The sequence below is a fragment of the Oncorhynchus masou genome, unplaced genomic scaffold, assembly GCF_036934945.1.
Source record: "Oncorhynchus masou masou isolate Uvic2021 unplaced genomic scaffold, UVic_Omas_1.1 unplaced_scaffold_3806, whole genome shotgun sequence".
In the NCBI taxonomy this organism is placed as follows: Eukaryota; Metazoa; Chordata; class Actinopteri; order Salmoniformes; family Salmonidae; genus Oncorhynchus; species Oncorhynchus masou.
The window spans coordinates 4609-23190 of record NW_027010208.1 but is presented as its reverse complement, the minus strand read 5'-3'; the positions used below and the strand labels follow the sequence as shown (position 1 = coordinate 23190).

Sequence of the window (18582 nt, the reverse complement as noted above, 5' to 3'; positions counted from 1 at the left end):
AGAGGACCGAGCACGCCCCGATTCTCATCGACAGGGCTGTAGAGGAGCAGGTTGAGAGCTTCAAGTTCCTTGGTGTCCACATCACCAACAAACTATAATGGTCCAAGCACACCAAGACAGTCATGAACAGGGCACGACAAAATCTATTCCCCCTCAGGAGACTGAACAGATTTGGCGTGGGTCCTCAGATCCTCAAAAGGTTCTACAGCTGCACCATCGAGAGCATCCTGACTGGCTGCATCACTGCCTGGTAAGGCAATTGCTCGCCCTCCAACCGCAAGGCACTACAGAGGGTAACGCGAACGGCCCAGTAAATCACTGGGGCCAAGCTTCCTGCCACCCAGGACCTCTGTACCAGGCGGTTTCAGAGGAAGGCCCTAAAAATAGTCAAAGACTCCAGCCACCCTAGTCATAGACTGTTCTCACTGCTACAGCATGGCAAGCGGTACCGGAGGGCCGAGTCTAGGTCCAAGACGCTTCTCAACAGTTTTTACACCCAAGCCATAAGACTCCTGAACAAGTTATCAAATGGCTACCCGGACTATTTGCATTGTCCCCCCTCCCCCACAACCCCTCTTTTACACTGCTGCTACTCTCTGTTTATCATACATGCATAGCCACTTTAATCGTACCTACATGTACATACGACCTCAATGAGCCCGACTAACCGGTGCCCCAGCACATTGGCTACCAGGACTATCTGCATTGTGTCTCGCCACCCCCCACCCGCCAATCCATCCTTTACGCTACTGCTACTCTCTGTTTATCATATATGCATAGTCACTTTAAACATACCTACATGTACATCCTACCTCAATTAGCCCGACTAACCGGTTCCTGTATATAGCCTTGCTATTGTTATTTTTCACTGTCTTTTTACTGTTGTATTTACAGTGCCTTGCGAAAGTATTCGGCCCCCTTGAACTTTGCGACCTTTTGCCACATTTCAGGCTTCAAACATAAAGATATAAAACTGTATTTTTTTGTGAAGAATCAACAACAAGTGGGACATAATTATGAAGTGGAATGACATTTATTGGATATTTCAAACTTTTTTAACAAATCAAATACTTAAAAATTGGGCGTGCAAAATTATTCAGCCCCCTTAAGTTAATACTTTGTAGCGCCACCTTTTGCTGCGATTACAGCTGTAAGTCGCTTGGGGTATGTCTCTATCAGTTTTGCACATCGAGAGACTGAAATTTTTTCCCATTCTTCCTTGCCAAACAGCTCAAGCTCAGTGAGGTTGGATGGAGAGCATTTGTGAACAGCAGTTTTCAGTTCTTTCCACAGATTCTCGATTGGATTCAGGTCTGGACTTTGACTTGGCCATTCTAACACCTGGATATGTTTATTTTTGAACCATTCCATTGTAGACTTTATGTTTTGGATCATTGTCTTGTTGGAAGACAAATCTCCGTCTCAGTCTCAGGTCTTTTGCAGACTCCATCAGTTTTCTTCCAGAATGGTCCTGTATTTGGCTCCATCCATCTTCCCATCAATTTTAACCATCTTCCATGTCCTTGCTGAAGAAAAGCAGGCCCAAACCATGATGCTGCCACCACCATGTTTGACAGTGGGGATGGTGTGTTCAAGGTGATGAGCTGTGTTGCTTTTATGCTAAACATAACGTTTTGCATTGTTGCCAAAAAGTTCAATTTTGGTTTCATCTGACCAGAGCACCTTCTTCCACATGTTTGGTGTGTCTCCCAGGTGGCTTGTGGCAAACTTTAAATGGCACTTTTTATGGCTATCTTTAAGAAATGGCTTTCTTCTTGCCACTCTTCCATAAAGGCCAGATTTGTGCAATATACGACTGATTGTTGTCCTATGGACAGAGTCTCCCACCTCAGCTGTACATCTCTGCAGTTCATCCAGAGTGATCATGGGCCTCTTGGCTGCATCTCTGATCAATCTTCTCCTTGTATGAGCTGAAAGTTTAGAGGGACGGCCAGGTCTTGGTAGATTGCAGTGGTCTGATACTCCTTCCATTTCAATATTATCGCTTGCACAGTGCTCCTTGGGATGTTTAAAGCTTGGAAAATCTTTTTGTATCCAAATCCAGCTTTAAACTTCTTCACAACAGTATCTCGGACCTGCCTGGTGTGTTCCTTGTTCTTCATGATGCTCTCTGCGCTTTTAACGGACGTCTGAGACTATCACAGTGCAGGTGCATTTATACGGAGACTTGATTACACACAGGTGGATTGTATTTATCATCATTAGTCATTTAGGTCAACATTGGATCATTCAGAGATCCTCACTGAACTTTTGGAGAGAGTTTGCTGCACTGAAAGTAAAGGGGCTGAATAATTTTGCACGCCCAATTTTTCAGCTTTTGATTTGTTAAAAAAGTTTGAAATATCCAATAAATGTCGTTCCACTTCATGATTGTGTCCCACTTGTTGTTGATTCTTCACAAAAAAAATAGTTTTATATCTTTATGTTTGAAGCTTGAAATGTGGCAAAAGGTCGCAAAGTTCAAGGGTGCCGAATACACTGTTGGTTAGGGCCTGTAAGTAAGCATTTCACTATAAGGTCTGTATTCGGCGCACGTGACAAAGAAACTTAGATTTGATGTGATTCTGGCGGAACTCCCCAAAAATATGAAGGGAAGCCTGTTTGGATTTGTCCTTCAGTGGATAGCTAGCTAGTTAAAGTCAGCCCTTTCCTAAATTAGTCATGGATGGAGATAAGGATTTAGACTTGTGGTTTTACCTAATTCTCTGTAATGGCCAATGATTGTAACTGTGATCTGATCCAACCATTAATTCATACATTCTTTCTCTGGCCTGAGAGGATGGAAGATGTAGCAGGCTATACCCACCTCGCAAAATGTAGTTGAAAAGACGAAAATGCCCGACGTCCAATCTCCGTTTGGTTTTGGTTGAAAGTTTCAACGACTTGAAAACAACTTAATTTCAATGTACTTGCAGCCTATACACATGAACGCAGTATAAGAAAAATTTGTTCTAAGGACATTTTATTAACATCACACATCACGCCAGTATTTACACCCAGTATTTCTGTACAACATTAGTGCTAATTGTCTTTGTTCCACTAATGAAGAAGACTGACTCAAATCATCATCTCCTCATATTTCAAACATCCAGCGTGAAAAAGGATACATTTCTTATTCCATACCTTAACATTAAGTGAATTTTTTCCATTACATTTGAACAATTCTGTTTTGATATTTCATATAACATGTAGTAATCATCATTATTTATGCAACCAACTGAATTTTTTTTTTTTACAATTATATTGTTTGCAAACAATGGAGTAAAACAAGTGTCGAATATTGCATCATATTCTTACTCTTTTAATCAATGGCATCAACATATTGCTATACTAATGAACCCAATGACCGACCAATCAACATTCTTGCAAAACTAATGAACAAAAATGTGCAAAAGGAACATATATCTTCATGATTATTCTACAATGTAGAAAATAGTACAAATAAAGAAAAACCCTTGAATGAGTAGGGGTGTCCAAACTTTTGACCGGCTTAGCAGTTTTGTTCTATGAGATAATCATCAGCTAACGTCACTTTTTGTGAATTTCTAAGAATTTATGTCACCATAAAAAGCACATAAACGCTTCATAATTCATCAAATTATCCCATAGAACAAAACGTATAAGATTTCCTAAGCCTTGTTTTAACCTCAGACCTTATTTTACGCGTTTATCCTAAAACCCTACTCCTTCCCTATAGGAATGTCTGAACAAACCAGAGGCAACTCAGTTCACTTTTTTTAGGACTACAATCTGGTGAGCTCTATTTCATGCCCTCTTAAACTGAATTAATGTGAGGATTTTAATTAAATATAAAACTTCAGTCTCACAGAGAACGCTATGTTCATATTTGTAGTGTATAACAAGAGGTGCCAGCTCTGAGTCTGGGTTTGATTATGATAATGCTATCTCTTACCTATCCATCTCTGAGTCTGGGTTTGCTCCTGATTTCTGGGCCACTGAAGCAGACTGGGATGTTACTGCCTGAGAGGTTTGTCTGCCCTTTGACCTCTTTAGGAGGATCCATTGTCATCAAGCGGCTTTGTTTCTTCATCAGACAGTTAAGTCATAAGTGAGAGCAGCTCCTTGGTCTGCCATTCCTGAGGGAGAGAAACACAAGACTGATAACAAGGCAGCCACAGCGTCGTGTAGGGGTGCATCTCAATAGTCTACAGTGGCTTCCTCTATCTCCTTTCTTTCATGGTCATTGATCTGAACAGGAGACAGGTGAAAGCATTATGGTATTTGTTTTCCCCTGTTCTGTCAGATCAGGAGGGCAGGAAGGCATGGTGGGACAGGTGGAGCAGGTTCTGCATGTGTTATATTTATTTCTTTTATTTTTTATTTTACCTTTATTTAACCAGGCAAGTCAGTTAAGAACAAATTCTTATTTTCAATGACGGCCTGGGAACAGTGGGTTAACTGCCTGTTCAGGGGCAGAACGACAGATTTGTACCTTGTCAGCTCGGGGGTTTGAACTCGTTACTAGCCCAACGCTCTAACCACTAGGCTACCCTGCCGACTAGGAAAGGCCCTGCAGTATTTTTGCATGAAACAGGCAGAGAATTGAAAGTAGCCACGGTTTGCAGTTTCAGAATTACATTCTGTTTACCATCTGTCTGAGTAGTCTGACAAATTCATCATGATAATACTGCTAAACTGCAAATAGTTGTATTGGTGTTAGATTAATTTGACTAAATCCATTTGCCCATTAATTGTAGAAATAGAAAAAAGGAAGAAAGGGGTTTAATGAAGAAAGGAAACCAACATGTACAGTTGTATACAGGGAATGTTAGGGACGTTGAAAACAGGAAGAGGGGGGAGTTTTATGAGGAAGGAAACCTTGGCCTACAGCTCAGTGAAACCATTATGTACTGTTGTATGACAGGGAATGTTTGGGAGGAGGACCGTTTAAAAGTCTATTGCAATTTTATTTGTTCAGTTCGATGATTTCGCATCTAGTTGTAGATTACAACTATTTGGTTTGTGGGGGATGTTAAAAGACTATCAATTGTAAATTATATGTCTAAGGTAATTCAGTGAAAAGGTGCTTTTGGGTGAATGTGTTTCCCTCAGAACTGTGGAGAGAAGTGTACTTACTTGCTGGTAGTAGAACCAGTTTCACAAGGGACATAAAGAAGAGATACTATCTAGGCTACATTTCTAGGGCAAACTCAGCAGAACGTTTTTGAATTCATGCATATTGTGCAGTTGAAAGAAATGCTGACAGCAACCTTAATGATTAGTACTACTTGTATTCTAATGTTGTATCAAAATAAATGTATGCATGATAGCGCAGGCACGCAGCCGGTTTGGGTTCCGTGTTCGTCTCTGCAATTTAGAATATTAGTGGTAGGCTATGCCTATACAAAAATACCAAAAAGTTAGAAGCGGTATCCATAGACCAAACAGTTGAACAGATTTTTATTCAGAATCGCATTGATTCAGGCTATTCATTTCAGTGCAGATGCATACTTGCCCATAACCTATAGCCTAAACGGAACCAAAAACACCCCTGTCTATTTTGATCACAGATCATGACAAAGCCTGCATATTTCATTGATTTAGCCCACTATCGCCTAGAGATTTGATAAACATGAAGCCCTACAGGTTCTCTGAAACAATAGCCTGACGAGGATCCTTTGACTCCTCCCCGCGCCATATGTGTTCCCAATTACGCTAAATGTTGTCCTATTAATAAGCTTTGAATGTTTTCCTATTCATTTGCATTGGTTAACCGGTGTCAGAGGACGGCCCTAAAAATTGTCAAGAACTCCAGCCACCCCAGTCATTGACTGTTCTCTCTGTTCCCTCAAGGCAAGCGGTACCGGAGCTCCAAGTCTAGGTCCAAAAGGCTCCAAACAGCTTCTACACCCAAGCCGTAGGACTCCTGAACAGCCAATCAAATGGCTACCCGGACTATCTGCATTGTCAACCCAATATTATTAATCAACCAGGTTGTCACCGAAATATTATATTATAATATAATAGTAGCCTTTTCATTTTCTTTCATTGCAGCCAATATTGTTTTCTATGTTTGATTTCACTTAATACTTTGGGATTCTAGTGCACAAAAAACACTGACAAATACAGTGTTTTACTCCAATTTGGCAACCCTCATAAAATCTTACTTAGCAACAGTAATATGCCAGAAACCAACTTTAAGAAACAATTGAATGTAGATCACATTTACCACAGTGTACAGAATCTGGACGTACCTCAGGTAGCATTTGTAATGATGAGTGCGGTCAGAGCTTGAATCTGTGTGAGAATAAACCAGTAATGAACAAGGACAGTGTGAAAGTGAAGCTATAGTTTCATAGCACTTTGACCATATCTTAGTTGTCCTCATTGCATTGATAACATGAAGTAATAGAGCATACACCTTTAGTCAAACGGCTGAAGCTCTTGACAACTCACCATCTACAAAACTAACACCTGCAAGATGCTGTACTTTCTTCTGTTTCATTGTACTACATTGCTTGGTGTTTCCTCTAAATCTGATGATGCCTAATAGAAGGAAACATATTACTCAATGAAACATTTCTAGTTCAGCCCAGAGTAAGTAGAGCAATAATAACATCTGCTCAGCTAACCTTAGCACAGTGACGGTTCAACATGTAGATTATATCAACACACCTCTACAGCATTTACTGTCACTGGAGAAAAAGTCACTGTTGTTGGACTTCTTTTCTTCCTTAGAATTACAATTCTTCTTCTTATTATTATTATAGGAGCTATTAGGACTGATGCCACAACAACACCAATGATGATTCCAGGTTCTATTCTTGAGGATTGTGGTCCACATTCAGAATTGGACCAATGAGTTCCTGGTCTTAGTTCTTGAAGACCTAAAGATTTACACCTGTAACACATAATATAACAGTCTGAGACAGCGATTTGATCATTCAACTTTCTGTTTTGTTGTAGATTTGTACTTTAGTACTTTAGTTTGATTTACCTTAGACTTCAATACAGGGCACACAGGAAGGTGGAGTCAATACAGGGCACACAGGAAGGTGTATGTTTAGATTTAGTACAATGCCTATGTACACAATGTCCTGTTGAAAAGAATAATTACCTTTTGGTATTATTATCATCATAATTATTATTGTTGTTATTATTATAATTAACCCTTCATAAAAATACACAAGGTCCTTACCAGGCCTACACATTCTGCAATCTCTATCACCTATTTTATAGATGGATCATATGTGGAACAGGGTTCAATGTTTAGAAGTTTAAAATGTATCTGAAAATAGAGAAGAAATAAAACATCACAATCAGCATCCATTACATTGAAAGATGTGACACCAAACCCAAGATAATATGTTAATTGCAAATTCAGTCAATAAATGTTAATGAAATGCATTTCTCTCCATGTTTTTTCTACAACGTTTTCAGTCAAATTGAAACTAAGACTATATAGTAGGCTAATAATAGCTCTGATTCCTAAGACTATATTGTAGGCTGATAAGAACTCTAATTCATATTTCACGAGGGAGAAATGTACATCGATCATTTGTTTTTTTAAACATACCAAGCCACAAAATGTGCAAATCAGAAATGTTTCACTTACAGTGAAACATATCAAGCGTTCAAACTGTGCCATGGTTCCTCAGTCCTCACCAGGTCACTGGAAAGACCCACGTACCAGATTTGTGAGGTTCTTAGGAGTTTTGAAGTATTGAGATGAACAGACCTGTAGACTTAATGTATTTTAGTACATGCACTGTATAGTAAGAATAGCTCTATTATATTCTGCCTAAATACTGCATACACTGCCCTGTTAATAAATATAATATAGTAATGTACGTTGGCTGGCCTCCCCTGAGTTATCAGTCATCACCGTCAATGTGAATAAAAGTTTACTGAATCATCATAAAATATAATAACTTTTCAATTTGTAAATTATGATATCTTGCTGAATTCAATCACTGGAAGAACAAAACATTAACAAGCTAGTTATCAACTTTGAGAAGTTTGAAACAAAAATGGACGAATAGTTATTAGAGAATGCTTCTCTCTTGTGGTGACGTAGCCTTGTACATGGAGCAATGTCCGTTCTACCAAAGACAGCGCAGTATGAAGACAGACTAAAACTGCTTCATCAAAAGAAATCCTCGCTCACACTTGTAGGTGATGTCATGGCGACGTTGGCTTGCCAAACTCATGCGTAGAAACATGTCATTGGGTTTAACGGTCGTCCCGAGTCGAAATGCGCATGTGCAAACCGTCAACTCAAAGGCAGTTCGATATATAAAGTTGTTTTTGACGAAAATGAAAATGTGTCAATTAGTCACTTTCTCCAAGGCAGGAGTAATAACATGTTCAACTACTTAAGACATTGGCTCCAATCTAGGTTGTGCTTTTAGATTTCGAGAAGATGTACAACTAAGGACGAATTCTTCAATTCTCTAATTTATTTTTCAAACCCCGGCCTGGGGCCTCCTTTATAATTTGTGCGTGTGTACAAAATGGACCCTAAAACATGCGTGTGTCAGTTTTCAAGCAGAAGTTGGCATTTAGAAAAACTGAACTTCACATGAAAATGTGTTCACCTTCCTGCAAACTTTAGACCATGCTTTTGCACAGTTTCTAGTGGTTGAAGTTTAGCATTGAAAACAGGCAAGTAGACTAGTATTTTGTGCAAATGGGGGATATTATGGAGAGGCTTATTCATAACAATAAACAGGTTAATAACAAGATGCAATCCTTTGCCGTTAGTGAGAGGGAGAATCAGTTTTCTATAAATCTATTAGGTTGATTTTAGTGTTTGCTTTTCATGTATTGTGTAGATGATGTGTGTCACGTTCTGACCTTTAGACATTTAGTATGGTCAGGGCGTGAGTTGGGGTGGGCAGTCTATGTTTGGTTTCTGTTTCGCCCTAGTATGGTTCTCAATCAGAGGCAGGTGTCGTTAGTTGTCTCTGATTGAGAATCATACTTAGGTAGCCTGGGTTTCACTGTTGGTTTGTGGGTGTTTGTTTCCGTGTGAGTGTTTGTCGCCACACGGTACTGGTTCGGTTTGGTATATTTCACGTCATCGTTTGTTTTTGTTCGAGTGTTCATTTTGTCTTTATTAATAAAATATCGTCATGAACACTTACCACGCTGCATCTTGGTCCGATCCTTACTCCTCTTCAGACGAAGAGGAGATCTGCCGTTACAATGTGTGTATACAGCGTAATTGTTGTTTATTGATGTTCATGCAGGGCTCATCTGCGAAAAAGACCATGGTCACAGCATGACTCCCTGCATAAATAAAAACGTTATAAGTGTTTTTATTCATTTTCATGATCATTGCATAATAAATTCCTCACCTATTCAGTGATCTTTTCATACTCACGAGGTACCATAGGCCTACAACAAGAAAGCCATTCATCCAATCTCTCATTTAATTTGACCAACTTCACAGTAGTAAACAGAGGAGCTTTTTCAAGTATTTTGCGCTATGCCATCGATCCGGTGGGACAGAAGGTCACTTCTGTAGCTTACACCTGAATACAGTAATGTAATACAATATTGCATTTATACACAATCCATATTTTCATAATTATTGCAGAATAAATAGCATATCTAATATGTCCAATTAAACGAGAGATGAGCATGGTCATTTGTTGTAGACTATAGCTACTTTGGGAGTATGAACCCATCATGGCTGGAAAAGGTGACGAATTGATGCTGCAGTGATTATGGAAATTAAATAAATAATATCCTTGGAAATGGATGCTTATTGATAATTATTTTAAAATGCAAAGAAACTAAATAGATTTTCTCGCCTTTCACTAAAAGCAAATTATTAACCTGTTTATTGTTATGAGTAAACCTGTCTAGACATCACACAATTATACATCAAGATGAAAATATGTCATGCTTAAAGTTAGGCTACATTCACAGAACATATAAAGTAGGTTATTTCTACGTAAACATGTCATATTCATCTAACCCCAGCCTTGATCCCAGTAGTGTAGGGCCCTGGACTAATTTGACTTCCTTTAGGATCAGCGTCTTTGGGACTAATTAGTTGTTTCCATTGTTCCTAGATCAAGCACAGCTAAAGTCCTTTAAAATATACTGAGAATGTGACTTCTCCGTAAAATGGTTTAATTTTCATTTCTCTTACATGTGAAGTTTGAGGAATTCATGATAATGCTGGATGAGGATAAGGACACCCTGATGCATGTTGGGACATGCCTTTCCTGTTACTTCATCAGTTAACTTCAAATCAAATCAAATTTTATTGGTCACATACACATATATAGCAGATGTTATTGTGCTTCTAGTTCCGGTAGTGGCTCGGGTGATGATCTTTTTTGCCTTCCTGTGACATCTGGTGTTGTAGGTATCCTAGAGGGCAGGAAGGTTGCCACCGGTAATATGTTGTGCAGACTGCTGGAGAGCCCTGCGGTTGTGGGCGGTGCAGTTGCCGTACCAGGCGGTGATACAGCCCGACAGGAAGCTCTCAATTGTGCACCTGTAAAAGTTAGTTTGGGTTTTCGGTGACAAGACACATTGTTTCAGCCTCCTGAGGTTAAATAAAAAAAACTATTACGTATTCCTGCGCCTGTCTCCAATCATTATACAACGTGACACTAGGACAAGTGCATTGATTATGTCAAGCAATGCTTCAATGAGAAACCTCATAGATTGATAAGTAATGTCTCCAGCAACACAGGGTTTACATCCATTCATGGGATAGGTTGTACTGCCCTCTAGTGTCAGTGGCATTAACAGACATTAACTAAATCTAACGTCAATCCAATATCAATACAAAGTATTTGTCACTGATTATGATCCTCCGGGTGGTAGTCCAGCTGCAGGAGGAAGTATCCCAGAAGAAACAGGAAGTAGCTGATGTCAAAGGATAGACTAGGCAGCTCAGCTTTTGCTCATGGATGTCTAAGAAAGTGCATTAATTATGTCAATTGAGGAATGCTTCAATAAGGAACGTAAAGATTGGTGAGTAAAATAAAGGGTGTAGATAATGTACCTCCTGCAACACAGGGTTAACTGAATTGTAAAGGAAATCATTGTGATCATTATCAAAAAGTGACCATCGAAATCAAATATGATTGGCTCATTAGACCTTATAGATGTATGGAGTTGCTGAATCCCTGCTTCTCCAGGAAGAGTAACTTGCATGAGTAATCTCTCGTGGACAGACTACTTAAACACACATGGTAGGGTCGGTCTGTCATGATACAACAGGATGTGTGAGACAGCAGCCTTAGTTCCGGTGCTTTGGACAAATCAGGGTTTGTTTGGACCCCAGGAAGAGTCAGCAGCTAATGGGGATCCCTACTAAATACATTTCACAGGTGTTAATATCTTTCTGATTTCGGAAGGGGACATTTGGCCCATAGACTTGACCCGTAACTTGAAAAGAGGAAGGGTGGAGCTCTTCGTTCCGATTCTCTTAACACGTATGTACCTAGAACTTAATCCAGCATCTGACCAATGACGCAAGATTTGAGTTCTGGGTTAACCTTGATTACCGCATGAGGAACAGCTAATGGGGATCATAATAAACTAAACTTCAATGTAACGGCTGTTGAAAGGAGAGGACCAAGGTGCAGCGTGGTATGTGTCCATATTTATTAAATGAACACGGAAATAACAAAGAGCACGACCGAAACAGTTCTGACTGGTGCAGACACACAACAGAAAACAATCACCCACGAAACACAATAGAAAACAGGCTACCTAAATATGGTTCTCAATCAGGGACAACGATTGACAGCTGCCTCTGATTGAGAACCATACCAGGCCAAACACAGAAATAGCAAATCATAGAAAAACTAACATAGACAACCCACCCAACTCACGCCCTGACCATACTAAAACAAAGACATAATAAAAGAACTAAGGTCAGAACGTGTCTTCAATGAAAACCTGAAAGTGGTTGAGTCAAGCGAAGCGAGTCATAATAACCTCCCAACTTGTTCTATATTCTGACAGATTCCAAAAAAACTATAATAATAATAAATGGGATTTAAAGCGCCATTTAAATTAAAAATAAGCAAAGAGTAAAAACAAAGAGGAACAAAACAATCGAATTAAAACAGAAACAAAGCTACTTATGCTTGCTACATCTCCAGTCGAGTCATAATGTCCTCCAGAACATCATGAAGATGTGTCACAATTAGTGATGTTGTCCGCTGACGTTATCCATATCACCCTGTCATCATGTGCTAGAATATATCATCTGTTTTGATGAGTCAGAGCATACATCTGGTCACCGGCTAGGTTGTACTCTCTTGTCATTCTTAGTCATCTTCTTCATGCTTCAAATTCATCTTCAAATGCAATGATGTAGTCAGCCAGTTGAATCATAACACCTTACATTAAGGCATACTTTAAGCATAATCTATTCATAGAATTATACATTATGAATCAGTAGTAAACATGGTTCCCAATGAATCTCATTCCAGTTTAGTTCAGGTCTTGGTTTAGTGTCTAACGTGTGGTTAACTGACAGTACTGACAAACTGCACTGAATGTTAAATTTAGAACTCTTAATAAATGGTTGAACTTCATAGAAGATATTGGCACCTTTAGAAGGCTGCGTGGATAAACCTGGTTCTGTGTCTTCCAGCATGAGAGGCTGAGATTGAAGATCATCCAGGCCGTCTTCTCTTCTCCTGGAGCCAAACCCCCCCAGACTGAAGTCAGTGATCAGGCTCTTCACCCCACCATGCAGGTACCTCAAGGGATCATTTGATAAATCTTCATCCAGGTCAATGTTTTGTACCCCACGGATAACATATTCTCAAACAAGTTAATTAAACACATAAATAAACTGGATACTACCTATGTCACCACCCCCCCACCAAAAAAATATAAAAGGTTGAATAAGTAAAACACCAAATTATCCAGTAATGCTGAAGTTTACCTATAAGCTATACCCATGACAATTTGGAAGCTTTAAAACATTGCATAAAATACTGAATGTTTGTTAGTTTTAGAAAACATTGATGACAGTTCAAAGTTCTACCAGAAACTGCAGCAGAAAGGAGAGAAAATCCTTCCTGTTACTCTGTGATGTACAGGGAGCTAAAGCTGAGTGTGATAAGGTGCGTCTCGGTGAGAGATGTAGGAGTCAGGCGCAGGAGAGCAGGGATTTCTGAGAAGCGTGTTTAATATACAGTGATATATATATATATATAGTCCACCAATACAAAAATGGCACAGACGAAAACCCAAAACTACGCTCTCGAAGGATCAGAAACTTGTGCCAACACACGAAGGAACAAACTCAGTTCCGACACTTAGATACACGTGACTAAATTGAGCTACAACAGATCTAAGTAAATTTTATATTTGAGATTCTTCAAAGTAGCCACCCTTTTCCTTGATGACAGCTTTGCACGGCATTCCATGGCCTTTTCTTTGCAACTCTGCCTAGAAGTAACTTGCAACACAATATAAGTGTTAGTCCAATTAGTTGTCGGAGATCGCTCCAGTGAAAAACCTAAATCATAATCGCTGTGGGTGAATCTTCCTTCCTTTACATCCATACCTTTTTACTAGATGATGCTCATACACTGAGTATAAGAAACATTAGTAACACATTCTAAATATTGAGTTGCACCCCCCCTTTTGCCCCCAGAACAGCCTCAATTTGTCGTGGCAAGGACTCTATTAAGTGTCGAAAGCATTCCACAGGGATGCTGGCACATCTTTACTCCAAGGCTTCCCACAATTGTGTCAAGTTGGCTGGATGTCCTTTGGGTGTTGGACCATTCTTGATACACACAGGACAATAACTGTTGAGCGTGAAAAAACCCAGCAGTGTTGCAGTTCTTGATACAAACCGGTGGACCTGGCACCTACTACAACACCCTGGTCAAAGGCACTTACATCTTTTGTCTTGCCCATTCACCCGCTGAATGGCACACATACACAATCCATTTCTAAATTGTCTCAAGGCTTAAAAACCTTTCTTTAACATGTCTACCATCCTTTCATCTACACTGATTCACATTTCCACAAACTTCAAAGTGTTTCATTTCAAATGGTACCAAGAAAATGCATATCCTTGCTTCAGGGCCTGAGCTTCAGGCAGTTAGATTTGGGTCTGTCATTTTAGGCGAAAATTGAAAAAAAGAGTCTGATCCTTAATTAAGAGGAAGTGTAGCTTATAAACAAAGTTATCATATCACAAGTTCCATTCTCCTCTTCCAGCATTATCACGAGTTCCATTCTCCTCTTCCAGCATTATCACGAGTTCCATTCTCCTCTTCCAGCATTATCACGAGTTCCTCACACCTTCACGTAAACAAGAGAACTGAATTTAAAGGCAGTTCTTAGAAAAGTCACATTCACAGTGTATTTGAAAGGACTTTAGGTGTGCTTGATCTAGGCACAATGGAAAGATCTGAAGTGTCCCAAAGGTGCTAACTGCCTGCTGGTTAAGCTAAATCATGAGCACCTGAAGTATGTCGTGGAAATTCTAAACATTAAAGGGAAAAGCAAGAGGTTGCAGGTTCTCTCAAACAGCAAAGTTCTTTATTAATAAGATTAGCAAAAATGTAGCTGGATAGCATAGACCCAAAATGGTACACAGCGAAGAGCCCCCAAACACATTTTAAATGGTCTTTCATAGCTTTCCTTAGCGTCTATCATTGCCAGCTGGCAAACAGCCATATGTCCATATATGGTTACACATTTTGCAGTGTTGCTAAGCATCTCATACTTCATCACATGAGAAAACAGGAACCGTATCCCGTACAGACCCACTTGAACAGGGTCAGACAAGTCTAATGAAACCAGTCGTTTCCTGCTTTCTCAGGGCATAGCGCAAAGCTAAGACTAACAGAGTAAGATTTATGCTTGTATAAATCCTTAAGCCTGCAATTTTTCCCCCATAAATATTTAAATTATTTGAAATACATATTTGACCCAGGTTTGATTGACAGTTATAGATATAACCTAATCTACACACTCAAAGCATGTTCATAACTTCCTGGACATGGCCTGTAGCTGGTCAAACTGGTTCTTCAGCCTCTGTTCTCAACTCATCCTGCTGGCCTTTAGCAGTGAACAGCTCTCCTTCCTTTATAGACAGAGTTCTACACAAGGAACTCACTGTACCTGCAGAGTACAAATACAGTATTGATTGGGAAAACATACAACACAAGTTTGACCTTTAATGGACATGATTGCTCACACCTTTTCAAACCTTTCAGATCTCAGGGGGTGAGGGCTAAGGGTTGATTTAGGTTTGGGGGCTCATACTCCCCCAGTTTAGGCTCTAAAGCTGTGTTTGATACTGTATATCAATGTGAACACACCAGAAGAGATCACATGATTCCTCCTAGCCTCTAACTCCCTCATCAGTGGTTTGTTGGTTCTCTCCACTTCCCTCACCTGTTCAGTAAGTGATAAACTGTTGTCTCACTATAAACTGTTGTCTCACTGTCCACATAATTCTCTGTATAACTGAAGAGCTGTGTTTGTGGTCATGTTCCAAGACTCAGACATGGCCACCATGCAAGATTAGTTTTCAGTCAAATTTCAGAAGATAACATTACATGCAGCCTGTATATCATTTTCAAATGTTAACAAATGATGAATTCCTTTCTCTGACCAAGTTAACTAAGGGCTAACCTCATGCTGCATGGCTTGGTGTTCGGTCTCTGATTGAGTTGCTGCTCTGTCCAACAGGGCTAGGAACCCTCCATGTTCAGGACCCCTCCCAGAGCTGGCCTCTCTCAGCCTGTGTATCTTCTCTTCTATCCTGGCTGTATGCTGGCTCTTCTCCTGCACCTCCTTCTGATTCCTGACCTCCTCTGAGAGACACACGATCAACTCCACAGTTAACACAAAGAAACACAGAAACGTATGTGAGATGAAGGTTACTTCAGCGCCGCAATTTCACTATTTTGTATATACATTTTTCTTTTCATTAGTTTTATTTTGACAGGTTTTTATATTTAATTCTAGATGTGTGTCGCATTGTATAATGATAGAAGACAGGCACAGGAATATGAAAATCTAGCTACCAGTCTGTAAGAAGCCGCCAGAGCTGTCAGTCTTACATGGAACAGCCAGAGCCGCCAGTCAGCATGGAGCAGCCAGAGTCGCCAGTCAGCATGGAGCAGCCAGATCCATCAGTCTGCCAGGATCCGCCAGTCAGCCAGACTCTTCCAGATCCGCCAGTCAACCAGACTCTTCCAGATCCGCCAGTCAACCAGACTCTTCCAGATCCGCCAGTCAGCAAGGATCTGCCGGATCCAATTACCTGCCTGAGCTTCCTCTCAGCGCTGGGCTTCCCCTCAGTGCTGGGCTTCCCCTCAGTCCCAAGCTGCCTCAGTCCAGAGCTGCCCCTCAGTCCCGAGCTGCCCCTCAGTCCCGAGCTGCCCCTCAGTCCCGAGCTGCCCCTCAGTCCCGTGCTGCACCTCAGTCCAGTGGGGTTCTGGGTGAGGACTACTAGGCCATGGTCGGCGGCGAGGGTGGACTATCCTAGGACGCGAGGAGGAGGAACTAAGACATTGATAGAGTGGGGTCCACGTCCCGCGCCGGAGCCGCCCACCCGGACCCTCCCTATTGTGTTAATGTGCGTCCGGGAGTCCGCACCTTAGGGGGGTTCTGTCACGCCCTGGTCGAAATATATTATGTTTGTCTTCATTTATTTGGTCAGGCCAGGGTGTGACATGGGTTATTGCGGTGTGTTTTTGTATTGGGGTTTTGTGGGGTGTCTAGCATAGTCTATGGCTAACTGAGGCGGTTCTCAATCAGAGTCAGGTGATTATCGTTGTCTCTGATTGGGAACCATATTTAGGTAGCCATATTCTTTGAGTGTTTCGTGGGTGATTGTTCCTGTCTCTGTGTTTATTGTCACCAGATAGGCTGTATAGGTTTTCACGTTCCGTTTGTTGTTTTGTATGTCAAGTTATTTCATGTCGAGTTCCTCTTTATTAAAGAACATGAGTAACCACCACGCTGCATTTTGGTCCGCTTCTCCTTCAACAGACGAACGCCGTTACAGATAGATGCCACTGTTAAAGTTGTAGCACTGCTTTTGTAGTCAGTATATGTCTGTATACCCATTAAACCTTGTCAAATGGACAAAGGTCACAAGTTGTTGTTCAGTACATGAGCTACAATACTCTCACAGATCTCTGAAATATACAGTACAGAGAAGTTCCTACTTCCCATTCTCATTATGAGAAATGGTCAGTTCTGTCAGCTCTTCCTGAAGAACAGAGATCTCTTGGTTTTCTTCACCTCTTCAAACTGCCAGGTGAGTGATTTCCTCACCTAACATCAGCATGTTCTGCTCCTTTAAAAAGAGGGGTTATAATACTACAACTACAGTCAATACTGACCTCCAATATGATGCTGGGTACCTGGTTTTCCTGGGAGTGTGGAGGGGTCCAGCAAGTCCTTCCCAGGAGCAGACTTACATAACATTATGTAACAGTATAGCTTCCGTCCCTCTCCTCGCCTCAAACCAGGGACCCTCTGCACACATCAACAACAGCCACCTCACGAAGCATCGTTACCATCCCGCCACAAAACCTGCGGCGCGATGGTAAGGGAAACAACTACTTCAAGGCCTCAGAGCAAGTGACATCACCGATTGAAACGCTATTAGCGTGCACCACCGCTAACTAGCTAGCCGTTTCACATTGGTTATAAACCACCAACAGGAAATGTTTACTGACTGTATTTTGTGGATGTTAAGAACGTTTGTGTAGCATATTATTGTAGAATGGAATGATAGAAGTCACCTATCCAAATAATAATTTTGATTAGATGACCAGGGCTTATGTTTACATTTTACCAAGATCATATATCTCTATGGTTATTACAGAGAAGGTTTTAACATTCCATCTCAAAGAATAGAGTTTTTCTATGAGACTGCCATCATAGAGATGACACACATTCTCTCTCTATGGCTGCTGATGTCATAGAGTGGTTGTTACATAGAATATAATGAATTGCCAGGGTTAGAGGTTCCAAGCCTGTTATATTCATTCTGTTTATATGGGTGTTTGACATAATTTAAGAAGATATATGTGGTAGTCTATCTAAACAATGGTGTTTGAGGGGGCCAATCAGAGTGAATGAGAATAAACATGCATTTCATCATTCTAAGATCAGTCCTAAATGTATATGCCTTACTGCGACATTGCAGCATTTGTCATGCATAGGTGTAATAGGTGGCAGGGAAGTCAGGCGCAGGAGAGTCAAACTGAGTGTAAAATGGTGTAATAAAGTTCCAAGAGTATGCTCCATAACAATAAATGTACAAACAAACCAAACATGGGTACGAGGACCCGACGCGCACCTATACAACAATCACACTATACTGACAATAAAACAATCTCTGACAAAGACATGAGGGGAAACAGAGGGTTAAATACACAACAGGTAATGAATGGGATTGAAAACAGGAGTGTGGGAAGACAAGACAAAACCAATGGAAAATGAAAAAGGATCAATGATGGCTAGAAGACCGGTGACGTCAAACGCCGAGCACGGCCGGAACAAGGAGAGGCAACGACTTCTGCAGAAGTCGTGACAGTACCCCCCTGACGCGGCTCCAGCTGCGCG

The 18582-nt window shown here is 40.7% G+C and overlaps 2 long non-coding RNA genes across 2 annotated transcripts; one reads left to right on the top strand and one right to left on the bottom strand.

Annotated features, from left to right (window-relative positions):
- Positions 1 to 3431: 3431 nt before the first annotated feature.
- On the bottom strand, positions 3432 to 6877 carry LOC135534684 (uncharacterized). Its single transcript, XR_010454724.1, has 3 exons — positions 6658 to 6877; positions 6439 to 6528; positions 3432 to 4066 (listed from the first exon to the last, which is right to left on the bottom strand). It is a non-coding gene; the product is annotated as an uncharacterized LOC135534684 (long non-coding RNA).
- Positions 6878 to 10818: 3941 nt separating this feature from the next.
- Positions 10819 to 16603, top strand: LOC135534683 (uncharacterized). The gene is made up of 4 exons (XR_010454723.1): positions 10819 to 10980; positions 12617 to 12721; positions 15688 to 15862; positions 15967 to 16603. It is a non-coding gene; the product is annotated as an uncharacterized LOC135534683 (long non-coding RNA).
- The last annotated feature ends 1979 nt before the right edge of the window (positions 16604 to 18582 follow it).